This window comes from Vombatus ursinus, unplaced genomic scaffold, assembly GCF_900497805.2.
Source record: "Vombatus ursinus unplaced genomic scaffold, bare-nosed wombat genome assembly UNPS02014779.1, whole genome shotgun sequence".
In the NCBI taxonomy this organism is placed as follows: Eukaryota; Metazoa; Chordata; class Mammalia; order Diprotodontia; family Vombatidae; genus Vombatus; species Vombatus ursinus.
The window spans coordinates 29,925,892-29,939,808 of NW_020954557.1; the positions used below are offsets into that span (position 1 = coordinate 29,925,892).

General features: G+C 33.6%; 1 pseudogene; it reads right to left on the minus strand.

Moving 5' to 3' along the window:
• LOC114045852 overlaps nucleotides 1-13,917 on the minus strand; it is a 75,030-nt pseudogene that overhangs the window by 35,373 nt on the left and 25,740 nt on the right.

Below are 13,917 nucleotides of genomic sequence, written 5' to 3' on the forward strand. Positions count from 1 at the left end.
TCTGATGCTCTGATGTACAAGCTGCTAAATCCTGTGTAATTCTGGTTGTGGTTCTATGATATTCAAATTCTTTCTTTCTGGCTTCTTGCAGTATTTTCTCCTTGACTTGATAATTCTAGAATTTGACTACAATATTCCTTGGAGTTTTCATTTTGAGATATCACAGAAGAGGTGATTGATAGATTCTTTAAATGATTATTTTATCCTCTGGTTCTGGGATATCAGGGCACTTTTTCTGGATAATCTCTTAAATGATGCTATCCAGGCTCTTTTCTTTTATCATGGTTTTCAGGCAGTACAATAATTCTTCAATTATTTTTCCTGGATCTGTTTCCCATGTCAATTGTTTTTTCACATGAAGTATTTTACATTTTTTCCTATTGTTTTCATTCTTTTGATTTTGTTTGACTGATTTTTGCTATCTCATACAGTCATTAGCTTCCACTTTATTTCTAATTTTTAAAGAATTATTTTCTTTATTTAGCTTTTGTACCTCTATTTTCATTTGGCCAATTCTACTTTTTAAGGAGTTATTTTGTTCAGTGGATTTTTTGTTCTTATTTGGCCAATTGCATTTTTTGAGGAATTGTTTTCCTCAGTCAATTTTTGTCCTTTTTTTTCCAAGCTGTTTACTCTCTCTTGCATTTCTTTCTCTCATTTCTTTTCCCAATTTTTATTCTACCTCTCTTATTTGACCTGAAAATCCTTTTACAGCTCTTCCAAGAAGACTTTTTATACTTGAGACCAATTCATATTCCCCTTTAAGTTTTTGGATGTAGGTATAATGACAATGTTGTCCTCTTCTGAGTTTGTATTTTGATCTTCCCTGTCACCATAGTAACTTTCTATGATCATTTTTTTTCCTTTTTGCTCATTATGTTTGCCAAATTTCCTGGGTTTTAAAGTTGACCTCTTCTCCTGGAGCACTGGAGGCACTGTCCCAAGGTTCTTTGGCTGGGGTCCAGGGGTCTGGTCACTGACTTTGTGGACTGGGGCCTCAGGTGCTGGCAACTTGCTTACTACACTGAGATGGCCCAGCCTAGTTGCACCTGTTGTCGTCTGATTTCTAGGGCTAGCAACTTTCTTTTTGCATGGGGGCTGGAGCCTTCACAACTGGCCTGCTGTGCCACTGCTCTTTTGAGCCAGTAAGGAGAAACCTCAGTTAACGATCTTTGTTATGGCTAAGAGCCTCTCGCTGGATTGCCTGAACAGCATCTGTACTGGGTTATCCTCCCATTTTACACAAGTGAGAAACCTTTCCTCTAGACCTAAGTTATCTTAAGCTGGAAAATTGTTTCACTCCATCTTGTTGTAGGTTCTGTCTCCCCAGAATCCATTTAGAGGCTCGAATTAATGTTGTTTCTGAGAGAAACTGGGGAGAATTGAGGCAACTTCCTGGCTTCTCTCTTCCATCATGACTCTGCCCCCTTCCCTCAAGGTACATTTTCAAAGATGAAAGAGATCCATAATTCAAATTGAACTCATTATGAATATAGTCAGAAAAATAATGGTACAGAACATAGTACTGCATTTATTTTTATCATAAACTGAAAATGAAATTCTGTAAATATTATTTTATAATAAATTTCAATAGTTCTCTCAATATACTCCAAAGTGATCTCATCTTCTCTATATTCTTAGAATGGTGAGTTTTTCAATAGCTTATTAAACAACAAAGGAATTAAATATTTTCATAATACTATAATGCTATCTTATTTCATTGTTGTCTTTGTTTTAATCACATCCTATTTGAGCAAACATACAGAGATGTTGAAAATATTTTTATTATAAAAATCACTCTAAAGGAATATATTACAAATGTGTCTCTGTAAAAATTTCACACCTTTCTCTAATTCCCAAAAATACCAACAACAAGGCCTACTTGCCTCAATCTGCCTCAGTTTCATCATCTGTAAGATATGAATAATCATAGGAACTTCTGCCAAGGGTTGCTGTGACAATAAAATAATTTTTGCAAAATTCTTTGAACCATAATGTACTATATATAAACATTAGCTATTACCATAAGTAACAGAAAGAAATATAAGTAATAGTAAGAACTATTATGGAATCATATTAGAAAGTAAAAAATCACACAAGAGAGTACCAGTTTCTGTGTTTCCAGTGGCATAATATTTCCTCTGAATGCTCTAACCCAAAACAGGAGACTTGAGGAATTCAGATCATGCACAATTTTCACATGACAATTTCTGTGTATTATTTTTAATCAAATCAGTACAAGGGAAAAAAAATCTCCAACATAGGTAGCGATTGGTTGTTGTAGGCCCAAAACATGACTCACAAAATGACTACATTTTAAAGTTTTTGTTGCTATTCATGTAGTTGAGTAGAAATTGAAATCAGTATAAATCACAACAGAATTTAGTAATTTTTTAGTGTACATCATCAAACAACACTGACTTGCTGCTCACTATGTTTTGTACCATATAATCATTTATAGGGAATCTTAAATGCAGAATTATGTGGTTTTTTTTATCTAACTCCATAACAACTGTTACATCAATATCAACATTTACTCTTGAGGACTTATTGTTAATCCTATTAATTTCTTATAATAGTACCCAATACGGTAGCCCAAATTTCAACACCCCTCCATTACAATTATTTTATTTGACTCTACAAATTATAATTCAAATGTAAAGGTCTCTATAGAATATAAAAGCTAAAGGTTAAAAAAAAGTACATATTATCTCTGGCTTCTGACATGAATAAACACATGTAACATTAATTTTGAACAAATTCTAATTGAACAAATTCTCATGTTTGTTAATTAAAAAATTAAGGATTTATTTACTGGATAAATCCAGGAAATCTAAAATAGCTCTGTAATGAAATATTCATATTTATGCTTCCTAGCTGGTATTAAGGCAATTGTGTTAGGAAAAAAGGCAGATCTCCTTTGATTTATATATACATGATATAGGCATACATACATACATATATACATACAAACACACAAATATATAGTTATAATTGTTATATCATAGTTGTGTAGGAATCAGTGCAACAGGCTTTTGAGAATCAATTGTTAAGTTTTCTGTGTAAACATTTATAACTCTGAAATCAGCAAGCTACAAATCAAATCTTGATTTATTGTTTTATTGATTGTGTAGACTTAAGATAGTGATGGACAAGATATCAATAACAGGTTAAACTTAAAAATGTCATGTGTAATTTTTCCCCTAGTCAGCTGTTAAATATTTACCATTACAATTATAATGTTATGCAATGTTCCACATCTGTACAAAGGAGTTGGAGGAAATGTCTTCTCAACTCTTTTCTTAAAAACAGGATCATTCTTTGTACCTATAAATATTAATTTTCTTTTATGTTGTGTTATTTTAAAATTTTATGTTGTATTAATTGGATTTTCTTTGTTCTGTTTACTTCATTTTGCATTAGGCCATTTGCAAAGGCCATCCTTTTCTAACTTCATCATGTATATAATTTCACAGAGCACAATAATGATCCATCCATTCTTAAATTGATGGACATTTATCTTCTTTCCAGTGCTTTGCTACCACAAAGTATGTTGCTATAATTATTTAACTATATATGGAGTCTTTAGTTTCCCTGATCTCCTTGGCATATATGCCTAACAGTGGAATCTATGAATTAAGGTAAAGGGGCATTTTAGTTACTTTGCTTGTGTAATTTCAAATTGCTTACTTTGATGGTTGTGTTATTTTGCATCATTCCCCACAACATAGTCTCATTGTTCCTCTTATTCCACAATACTTCTAGCATTGATTCTTTATCTCTTCTGTCATCTTTCCCAATTTACCTAATATTAAGTGAAACTTCCATATTGTTTTGATTTTAATTTCTCTTATTATAAGCAATTTGCAGTAATCCTTTATGTTGTTGTTAATAATTTCCAATTCATTGTTTGAGAACCATTTGCTCATATCCTTGTAAGATATCTTTTGGAGAATGGTTTTTGTCATATGTTGTGATTTTCTACATATGTTTTGGATACCAAATCTAAATCTGAAATATTTGATATACAACAATTTTCCCAGGTGATGGATTTCCTTCTTATCTCAGATTCATTAATTTTATTTAAGAAGAAGCTTTTCAATGTCACATAATCAACATTATATACATAATGCATACATACATGTATGTGTGTATGTATATGTCTATGTTTACAATTGCCACTCTTTTGTTAGGTTAAGAATTAATCTCTTAATAACTGTGAAAGTTGATCAGTTTCTTTTCTAAACTTTTGTTGTATAATATTTAATATTTAGGTAATGTACTCATTTTGAATGCAGTAGAATTATTGTGGAATACAGGGTAATGTGATAAAAGTCTAATTTCTTCCTGATTATTTTCTCTTTTTCACGTCACTTCTTTTCAAATATGAATTTCATTCCTTGGTAATTTATGTTTTCAAGTCTTGAATAATGGGTTGCTGAGTTCCATTGTTTCTGATTCTCCCTTATCTAATCTTTTCATTGATCTACTTTTCTTTTTTTTCTTTTTTTTTTTTTACTAGTACTTAAAAATACTTTCCACCCCTAAAACATCATCTTTTCATTGACTGGTTCCTCCTAGGAATATCAGTTTTAGGAGGAAACCAGGGCCCAAAATGCCCTCATTCCTCCCTAGACTGCACTGCTGACTCATCTCTACAGGAGTTTGTGCTAAGTAGCTTCCTCCTTCACTGCCACTGTGTTTCATCTCCATTTTACCACACCCTCCCCACAATTAGGATATATCTTTCCTTCTGCTTGTGTTTGATTTCCCCCACCCAACCACTTAGCACAATGCCTGGCAGATGGTAAGCACTTAGTAAATACTTGTTGACTCACTGAGTACTAAATAGTTTCAATGATTGCTGCTTTATAATAGTTTTAGGAGGAGTATGGATTTGTTCATTCTTTGTACTTGTATCTCTAGTGCTAGCACAGTGTCTACTACATTATTCACCATTAATATATGAATATTGATCTATTAATCAATTCAATTCCTCCCTTTACATAATTCATCCTCTTTATAAGTGCCAAATTGCACAAATATGGCATCATGATTTCATCTCAAAAAAGTTCCAGTGACATTTTCTTGCCTATAGTATAAAATACAAAGACTATTTGTATTTAAAAACTTTCACAGTATGATTCCAGCTTACCTTCCAAGGCATATCACACATTATTTCACTTTATATATTCTATGTTTCCATCAAACTAGCCAGTGTGCTCTTGCCCCTATAAGGTATTTTATTCCTAGTGCCATTGATGAGATCCAGCTAACCCATTCCCACCTCTAAGCGTAGATGTCACTACCTCATCATGTCCCCCTTATAGAATCCTTGGCTCCCTTAAAAACTATGTGTAAGGTATATTTCCTACAGAAAGCCTAACCTGGTGCCCAGGCATCAGAAATTATTACACAAAGAGAAAACTTACTCTCTCTCTCTGTTTCTCTGTCTCTGTCTCTCTCCATTTAAGTGTACATATACAGAGACAGAGATAGACATTAAAATATCTATTTAAAGTGGAGCTAAGATGGTGGAATAAGGCAGGAAATCACCTGAACTCTCTCAAATTCATCTCTTAACAACTACCAAAAAAAAGCCTCAAATGGAATTCTGGAGCAGCATAACCAACAAAAGAATGGGGTGAAACAATTTTTCAGCCTATGAAAACTTAGAAAGTAAGCAGAAAAGTCTCAGTGTGATAAAAGAGGAACACAGTCCAGTGAAGGCAGCATCTGGGTAAGCAGCACCAGGCTGTGCCCCAACAAGGCAGCAGCAAGGTCCCACAGACCTTGGGCAGACTAACAGTGAAGCATCCTGGTCCCATCAGAAGCTACCAGTGAGGGCCTACATTCCCTGTGCCAGTTAGTAGCAAGCCCTAAGTCCCTGGCACAACAATCTTGTGATAGTGCTTATTTCAGCCTAGGAATAGAGCCTAAATCTAATATAAAGCAAAAAAAAAAAAAAACACACACACACAAAACAAAACAAAAACAAATGAACATCAAAAAACAAACAAAACCACAAAATAGGTTTGAAAAAATGAGCAAACACTAAAAGGAGAACCTGACCATGGAAAGTTACTATGTGACAAGGAGGATCAAAACACACACTCAGAATAGGACAACAATGTCAAAATAACTATATGTGAAGTTCCAAAGTAAAAAAAAAAACTGTGAATTGGTCTCAGGAAAAAAAACAAATAAATAAACAAACAAAAAACTCCTGGAATAGATCAAAAAAGATTTTTAAAAATCAGAGAAGCAGAAGTAAAATTGAGAAAAGAAATGAGAGTTGTGCAAAAGAATCATTAAAAAAAGAATCAACAGCATTGTAAAGGAAGGACAATAAATGAAAATGATGTACAAAAGTTTACCGAGAAAACAACTTGTTAAAACAGAATTGGAAGAGCAACTAGGTGGCACAGTAGATAGACCTGTGGCCTTGGAGTCAGGAGGACCTAAGTTCAAATCTGGCCTCAGACACATGACACTTAGTAGCTGTCTGACCCTGGGCAAGTGACTTAACCTTGATTGCCTCACCAAAAAGCAAAAAAAAAAAAAAAAAATCAGAATTGGCCAAATGTAAATGGAGGGGAAAAAAATTCACTGAAGAAAATAATTCCTTAAAAAGTAGAGCTGGCCAAATAGAAAAGAATGTACAAAAACTCATTGAATAAAATAACTCCTAAAAATTTTAAATTGGGCAAGTGAAAGCTAATGACTCTGAGACATCAAAAAACAATAAAACAAAATAAAAAAGATAAAAAAATACATGAAAATGTGAAATATCACATAGGAAAAACAATTCAGTTGGAAAATAGATCTAGGAGAAATAATTTAAGAATTAGTGGACTACCTGAAAGTCATGGCTGAAAAAGAGACTAGACATCACATTACAAGTAATTAGTAAGGAAAACTGCCCCAGTACTCTAGAACCATAGGGTAAAATGAAAATTGAAAAAATCCTCTAATCATCTCCTGAAAGAGATACCAAAAGGAAAACTTCCAGGAATATTATCACCAAATTTCAAAGCCAAGGAGAAAATAATGAAAGCAGCCAAAAAGGAACAATTTAAATATCATGGAGCCATATTCAGGACTACATAGGAATTGGCAGCTTCAACATTAAAGGATAAGATGGCATGGAATATGACATTCTAGAAAAGAAAAGGAACTAGGAGTACAATCAAGAATTACCTAACTGAAACTGAGCATAATATTTTGGGGGAAAATGGATCTTCAGTGAAATAGAGGAATTTCAAGCATTCCTGAGGAAAAGAAAAGAGCTAAATGAAAAATTTGACTTTCAAATACAAGGCTGAAGGGAAACATAAAAAGATAAATAGGAATAAGAAAACCCAAGGGATTTAATAAGGTTAAACTTTTTAAACTTCCACATAGGAAGGTGATGCTGATAAGTTTTAAGAACATAATCACCATAAGGGCAGTTAGAGGAGTATATAGCTATAAGTTGACTATGATGTGATGATATCTGAAAAAAAATTACAGATGAGAAAGAGGATTACACTGAGAGAAGAGTATAGGGAAAGGTGGAAAGGGATAAATTATATCATATGAAGTTGCAAGTAAAAGCTATTACAGGGTAGGGAAAGATGGGGGCATGGCAGGCAAAGTTTGAACCTTACTCACCTTGGAATTGACCCAAAGATGTAATAACATATGCACAATTTTGAATATAGAAATCTATCTTACCCTATAGGGAACAAGGAAGAAAGAAGGATGAGAGAATAAGGGCACTGATAGAAGAGAAGGTAGATTGGGGGAGATGGTGTTCAGAAGCAGACACTGTTGAGAAGAGACATGGTGAAAGTAAAAAAAAAGATAGAGTATAGAGGTAAACACAAATCGCAATCATAATATTGAATATTAATGGGAGGAAATCACCCCCAAAATGGAAGGAGGGAGCAAAGTGGATTTAAAAACAGAATCCTACAATCTGTGTGTGTGTGTTTTTTACAAGATAACATTTGAAACAGAGACAGCCACAGAGTAAAAGTAAGGGGTGGGAGCAGAATCTATTATGCTTCACCTGAAGAAGAAATAAAGCATGATCTCATACAAAGCAAAAGCAAAAATATATCTAATTAAAAGAGACAAGGTAAGAAACCACATCATGCTAAAAATGTTATCAATACTAAACATATATGCTCCAAATGGTATAGCACTGAGATTTTTATTTTTTTGATGATGTCCAGGGTCACACAGCTAATGTCAAATGTCTGAGGCCAGATTTGAACTCAGGTCCTCCTGACTCCAGGCTGATACTATCTACTGTGCCACCTAGCTGCCTCCAAGCATCCAGATTTTAAAGAAGTTAAAGGAGCTATAGGAAGAATAGACAATAATACAATACTAGTGGAGGACCTCAACTTTACACAATCAGAAGTAGATAAATCTAATGAAAAAGTAAACAAGAAAGAAGTAAAGGAGGTGAATAGAATTTTGGAGAAGTTAGATATGATAGACCTATTGAGAAAATTGAATGGAAATAGAAAGGAATCTACTTATTTTTTTCCTTAGAGATTCATGATACCAACCAAAAAAACTGACCATGTATTAGGACAGACACTTCACAATCAAATGCAGAAATTTAATGCATAAAATAAATATATCTTTTTCACATTATAATTAAATGAAAATTTAATTCAATAAAAACCCATGGAAAGATGAACTAAAAATTAATTGGGAACTAAATCTAAAGCTGAAGAATGAGTGGCCCAAAGAATAAGTCATGGAAATAGTCAATGATTTCATTAAAAATAAGATAACAATAAGACAACATACAGAATTTTATGGAATGTGGTTAAAGCAATACTTAGGGGAAAATTTGTATCTCTAAATGTTTCTATCAATAAAATAGAGAAAGAACAGATCAATGAATTTGACATATAACTAAAAACTAGACAAAGAACAAAATTAAAATTACCAATTAAGCATGTTATAAATAATGAAAATCAAAATAGAGATTACTAAAATTGAAAGTAAAAAAAATGAACTAATAAACAAAATTTGGAGATGGTTTTATGAAAAATAAAATAGATTATTAAATTTGATTTAATTTTTTTTTGGCTAGGCAATGGGGTTAAATGACTTGCCCAGAGTCACATAGCTAATAATTGTTATGTGCCTGAGGCTGGATTTGAATTCAGGTCCTCCTGAATCTAGGGCCAGTGCTCTATCCACTGTGCCACCTAGCTGCCCCAATTTAATTTGATTTAAAAAAATAAAGAAGAAACCCAAATTACCAGTATCAAAAATAAAAATGGTGAATTTGCCATCAATAAAGAAAAAAAAAACTAAAGCAATTATTAGGAGGTATTTTGCCCAATTTTATGCCAACAAATCTGACAATCTGAGTGAAATGGATAAATGTTTGCAAAGATATAAATTTCCCATATTAAAAGAAAAAGAAATAGAATACTTAAATAACTCCATATTAGAAAAAGATATTGAACAATCCATTAGTGAATTAAGAAAATATCTTGAAGGTCAGGTAAATTCAAAAGTGAATTCTACCAAACTGAAGAACAATTCATTCCAATACCATATAAATTACTTGGAATTATAGGCCAAGAGGGAGTCCTAGCAAATTATTTTTATGACACAAATATGATGCTTATACCTAAACCAGGAAGAGTAAAAACAGAGAAAGAAAACTATAGACCAATTTCCCTAATTAATATTGATGCAAAAATAAACAAGTAAATATTCACAAGGAGATTACAGAATACATCACCATGATCATATCATATACTATGATAAAGGAAGGTTTATACCAGGAATGTAGGGCTGGTTCAATATAAGGCAACCATCAGTATAATTAACAATATCAATAACAAAACCAAAAGAAATTATAAGATTATCCCAAAAGATGCAGAAAAAGCTTTTAACAAAATACAATACCCATTTCTTTTAAAAAGACTAGAGAACATAAAATAAATGAAGCTTTCCTTAAAATTGATAAATAGCATCAATATAAAACCAAGAGCAAGAATTATCTGTAATGAGAATAAACTTGAAGCCTTCTCAGTAAGAATAGGAGTGAAGCAAGGATGCTTGTTTTTACCATTATTATTCAATATTATACTAGAAATGTTAGCTATAGCAACAAGAGAAGAAAAAGAAACTGAAGAATTTAAAATAGGCAATGAAAAAACAAAACTATCACTCTTTGCAGATCAAATACTGGTATACTTAGAGAATCCTAGAGAATCAATTAAAATAGTAGAAATAATAACTTTAGCAAAGTTGCAGGATATAATATAACCCACACAAATCATCAGCATTTCTATATTCTAACAACAAAGTCCAGCAGCAAGACATAGAAAGAGAAATTCCATTTAAAATAACTGTAGACAATATAAAATACTTGGGAGTCTACCTGCTGAGACAAAGCCATGAATGGTAACACAATTATAAAAGACTATTCACAAACATAAAGGCAGATCAAAACAACTAAAACAAGTATCAGTTGCTCATGGATGGGCCAAGCCAATATAATAAAAATGAAAATTCTACCTAAATTCATTTACTTATTCAATGCCATAGCAACCAAACTACCAAAACTAACTAATAAAGCTAGAAAAAAAAATAAGTAATTCATCTGGAAGAATAAAAGGTGGTCAACTATATCAAGGGAATTAAGGGGGGAAATGTGTAGGAAAATGATATAGCTGTACCAGATTTCACACTATATTATTAAACAGTAATCATCAAAAATTCTGGTACTGGCTAAGAAATAGACTGGTGGATCAGTAGAGTATATTTAGGTACATTATATAGAGTAGTAAATGTCCATAGTAATCTAATGTTTGTAAACTCAAAGACTCAAGCTTTTCAAACAAGATCTCACTGTTTGACAAAAAAACTGCTGGGAAAACTGGAAAACAGTATGGCAGAAACTAGGCATAGACCAAACACTTTTATTGTATACCAAAATAGGACCAAAATGAGTATATAATTTAGACATAAAGAGTGATATGATAAGTAAATTGTGGAAGTATGGAATAGTTTTCCTGTCAGTTCCATGGAGAAGGGAAGATTTTATGATGAAACATGAGATAACATTATGAGATGTAAAATGACTAATTTTGTTTATAGTAAATTTAAAAAAAAAATTGTTGCATAAACAAAACCAATGCAACCATGGCTAAAAGGAAAGCAGAAAGTTGGTGGAAAAAATATATATGTCAAGTATCTCTAATAAAGGCCTCATTTCCTAAATATGTTAAGAAATGAGTCAAATTTAAAAGAATATAAGTCATTCCCCAATTGATAAATAGTCAAAGGATATGAAGAGTAAAATTTCAGATGAAACCAGAGCTATCTACAGTCACATGAAAATAAAATGCTCTAAGTCCCTATTGATTAGAGAAATGCAAATTAAGACAACTCTGATGTACCACCTTATGCCTATCAGAATGGTTAATATGACAAAAAAGAAAATTGATGAATGCTGGAGAGGATGTGGGAAAATTGGAATACTAATACATTCTTGGTGGAGTGGTGAACTGACCCAACCATTCTGGAAAGCAATTTGAAATTTTGCCCAGAGGGCTAAAAATCTATGCATAAACTTTGATCCATTTATACCACTCCAAGGTCTGTATCCAAAAGAGATTTTTTTTAAAAAAAGGAAAAACACCTATATTTATAAAAATATTTACAGCACCTCTTTTAGTGCTAAGAATTTGTAATTGAGAGGCTGCTCATTAATTGGAGAATAGCTCAACATGTTGTGGTGTATGATTGTAATGGAATAATATTGTGCTACAAGAAATGATGAGAGTTGCAGGGGCGGAGCCAAGATGGCAGAGGGAAAGCAGTGACTTGCTTGAACTCTCCCCCAAACCCCTCCAAATACCTATAAAAATGCCTCTAAACAAATTCTAAAACAGCATAACCCCCCAAAAAACAGAGTAAAACAAATTTCCAGCCCAAGAAAACCTGGATGACTGATCAGAAAGGTATATCACGCAGGATGGGGAGAGGAGCACAGTTCTGTGTGGGCGCGCAGGCCTCATCAAATCTGGAGCAGGCCTCAGAGGGCTGAATTGCGGGCAGCTGTGGTGGTTTCCAGACTTCTCAACCCACAAACGCCAAAGAGAACTTAGAAGGTCAGTGGGAAAAGTCTGTGACTGCAGTGAGAGAAGAAGCTAGGTCTCAGCTGCCCCCAGGGCAGCTGCTGCCTCCTGAGATTCCAGCCCACAGACTGAATGAGAATTGAGTGGCTGATCAGAGGGGGACTGCAGGGATCTCTTTGCCAGAGCTGAGGCAGGAATCTCTTGCTTTGCCCATGCTTGGATGTGGGTCACAGTTCTGAGGAGCCTCCTTCTGGGGCAAGAAGGAGTGCTGGCATGGTGGAGCTTGTTGTGGCAGTGGAGAGAAAACACCTCACCCCTTATCATACCACCCTGGAAGAACTGAAAATTTTCAGGTCCCTGGAACTATCTCTGAAAATAGCTGTACAAACCCCTGAAGCTTGGGACAATACATTCTCCACATTGGAAGCAGACCCCTATCTTAAAAAAGAGTTTAAAACTCAAGGAATTGGTTGGGATCATGAGCAAGCAGTGCAAAAAGAGTCAGACTATATTAGCTTACTTTGGTTGACAAAGAAGATCAAAACATACCAACAGAAGAAGACAACAAAGTCAAAGCTCCTACGTCCAAAGCTTCAAGAAAAATATGAATCAGTCACAGGCCTTGGAAGAGCTCAAAAGGGATTTTGAGAAGCAAGTAAGAGAAGTAGAGGAAAAACTCAGAGTGATGCAAGAAAGTCATGAAAAACAAGTCAACAGCTTGCTAAAGGAGACCCAAAAAAATTCTGAAGAAAATAACACCTTAAAAAATAGCCTAACCCAAATGGCAAAAGACGTCCAAAAAGCCAAGGAGGAGAAGAATGCCCTAAAAAGCAAAATTGGACAAATGGAAAAGGAAGTTCAAAAGATTACTGAAGAAAATACTTCCTTAAAAATTAGAATAGAGCAATTGGAAGCTAGTGACTTTATGATAAATCAAGACACTGTAAAACAAATCCAAAAGAACGAAAAATTAGAAAACAATGTGAAATATCTCATTGGAAAAACAACTGACCTGGAAAACAGATCCAGGAGAGAGAATTTAAAAATGATTGGACTATCTGAAAGCCATGATCAAAAAAAGAGGCTAGACATCTTCTGTCAAGAAATTATCCAGGAAAACTGCCCATATATTTTATAACCAGAGGGCAAAATAGAAATTGAAAGAATTCACCTATATCCTCCTGAAAGAGATCCCCAAAGGAAAACTCCTAGGAACATTGTAGCCAAATTCCAGAGTTCCCAGGTCAAGGAGAAAATATTACAAGCAGCCAGAAAGAAACAATTCAAGTATTGTGGAAACACAATCAGGATAACACAAGATTTAGAAGCTTCTACATGAAGGGTCCACAGGGCATGGAATATAATATTCTGGAGGGCAAAGGAGATAGGATTACAACCAAGAATCACCTACCCAAAAAAACTGAGTACAATCTAGCTGGGGAAAAATGGTCATTCAGTGAAATAGAGGACTTTCAAGCATTCTTGATGAAAAGACCAGAGCTGAATAGAAAATTTGACTTTCCAATACAAAACTCAAGTGGAACATGAAGAGGTAAACAGGAAAGAGAAATCATCAGAGACTTATTTAGGTTGAACTATTTATATTCCTACATGGAAAGATGATATTTGTAACTCATGAGACCTTTTTCAGTATTAAGGTAGTTGGAGGGGAAAAAAGTATATGTATATATATATATATAGACAGATAGATAGATAGATAGATAGATAGATAGATAGATAGATAGATAGATAGATAGATAGATAGATAGATAGATAGAGGGCACAGGGTGAGTTGAAGATGAAGGGGTCA